The sequence below is a fragment of the Phaseolus vulgaris genome, chromosome 10 (genome assembly GCF_051622355.1).
Source record: "Phaseolus vulgaris cultivar YP4 chromosome 10, ASM5162235v1, whole genome shotgun sequence".
NCBI lineage: Eukaryota > Viridiplantae > Streptophyta > Magnoliopsida > Fabales > Fabaceae > Phaseolus > Phaseolus vulgaris.
The window spans coordinates 41,942,078-41,944,746 of record NC_143507.1 but is presented as its reverse complement, the minus strand read 5'-3'; positions in this window follow the sequence as shown (position 1 = coordinate 41,944,746).

The window sequence follows — 2,669 nt, the reverse complement described above, 5'->3', positions numbered from 1 at the left end:
ATTATTGTTAAATAGTTTTTAAATTGGTATTTAATTAACAATTAAGGTTTTTGTATCAAATTTAGAAACTAAATGATTGGTAGTTAAAACCTTGGTTCCTAATTAGATATCAATTTAAAAACTATTTAATAATAATATAAACTAATTTAGAAACTATTTTTTTTTAATTTCTAAAATGGTCTCTAATTTAGTTACTATTGCAAAATTATTTTGATTTCTAAAAATTAGTTTCTATTTCATGATTTTCTTATAGTGATAGGTGAACTTAATTGTAAATGGTGTGTAACAGAACATAAATAAAACCTAATAATTATCCGTATGAATATAAATTATCGAACCACGTTAAATTATGTGTTGTTTATTTTTTATAATTAATTCGTGATTATGTGTATTGTTTTCACGTGCGTTTTTCTCATCGAGAATCCAACTATCACCATGCCACTTCACTATATATTTGATTAGAAAGAGTGTTGTGTGATGACGTAGCCAAATTGGGAAAAAGATAAGATTCATTTATTAATGTTTTGTTGTTGAAGTGAGCTATATTTAACACACAATTATTAATTGCTTATAAGTTATTCACTACAATCCAAACAGTGAAGTTACATGTGAAAGAAGTTAACCAAACACTCACAAGTAGTTTCATCTTTGTGATAAATTAGGTTTTGTTGTTAATATTTTTTAGGGAGTGCCTTATAGAAGAGGATATTGATGTGATTTGAAGTTTTAGGGAAAGGGTAAAACTAGGTAAAAGAGCTTTAATTTCTTTTTGCTAATAAGGTAGGTTAGGATAAGCTTTTCAAGACAAAAAAATAATTTTACATTTTACCAAATTTATAATTTATCTCTATTTTTTTTCTTAATATTAATTGTTTGTACTTTTAATTTTTTAGTTTTTTTACACAATTTTTATTCTTTTATTTTTTTTAATTTTAAATTTTATAATCAGATACCATTTTCAATCCTATAACTGCCATGTTCTTCAATCATATAAAAAAAACATGAAAACATCATACATATCCTTCATTTTCACTGTGTTATGTTCGAAGTAAAAATAAATTATGAATAAAAATAGGAAAAAAATCCAATTTTTGTAAAGTATAGAAATTGAAATTATAATCAAGTCAATACCTCTTAAAGAGAGAAAAAAAAAGTAAAGCTTTTCCACAAGTTATATATAAGTTAAAAATAAAATATAGAAAAATTATATGAAAATCTTTTAAAAAATAATTAATATACGAGTTAATTTTAATTTATAAAAAAAAACTTGTTTCATTTTGCAATTTTATTTATATCTTAAGAGTATTCATAACGAAACTTGTCTAAATAGATTCTAATTACGAAAAAAGATTTCACTATTTTACTACATGCAAATAAAAGGAGTAAGGAAAAAAGAGAGTAGAAAGTGAGTTTTCAAAATGATGGAATATTTAAGTTCGTCACTTTGTGCAATAATTTTTTATAATTTATGGTATTTTTGGCTGGGTGCTTAAACAATTATGGTTAATCATTATTTAACTATAAATAGGGTTCATTATGAACAAAGGAAGCAATAATTTCCCTAATCGATATACATGTATAAGCATCCAATATTGCTGCATGTTTATAATCCTGACCATTTTTCGTCACAAGTAATCATATACTTTCATTTAACAAGAATTAAAAAAAAAATAATATATTTTTCATCTTTCTGTCTAATGCAAAATTAAGTTTTTTATAAGTTTTTCTTTATTTTTGTTATTTTGTTTAAGAAAGTTTATATAAACTGTATTCTCTTCTCATTTATCAATATATGAAAATATAATATAATTATTTCTTCTTTCTTATACTTTTCACTCTCTCTTTTTTCTTATACTTTTCACTCTCTCTTTTCCACCGCATCATCTAATGTGTGTTATAGCATAACGTTGTTGTCCTCTGTCATAAAGATTAAGAAACACAAAGAAGGTTGCAATGTAGTGTGGGTCATGGAAACCAGAATGCTATATGGTATATTAGAGCGGGTTAAAGTCCTGCTCTGCTCTTTCCTCTGTTCTTATTTCTGGTTCTTGTGCCTTTCTTGTGTTTTCTTTACAATTTTCTTCTTGTAATATTTGTGATTCGTGATGGAGACTAACATTAAAAGTAGTAAAGATCCCACTCAGAATCCAAGCAGTAGTCAAGATCCCACTCAGAATCCAAGTAGTTCTTACTATCTGCATCCTAGAGAAAATCTAGGAACGGTTTTAATCAATCTTCAGCTTGATTGTAACAATTATCATCCATGGAGTAGGACTATATATGCGTCGTGCTCTTCTTTCAAAGAACAAGCACAAGTTCCTTGATGACACTCTCCCTGCTCGAAACTCAAGTACTTTTCTCCAAGAAATGTGAGAAAGGTGTAATATGATGGTTATATCATGGGTAACACGAACTCTCAATGCATAAATTGCACAGAGTGTGGTTTACATAGAGGATGCGAGGGAACTCTGGGAAGATTTACGTGAACGTTTTTCAAATGGAGATCTTTTCAGAATTTCAGATCTTCTTCAAGACATAAATTCCATGAGGCAAGGTGAACAGACAGTAACTGAATTCTATATTGATTTGAAGATCTTATGGGAAGAGCTTGAAGCACTACAACCAACTCCTGATTGTGAGTGCAAGATTAAATGCAATTGTGACATTAA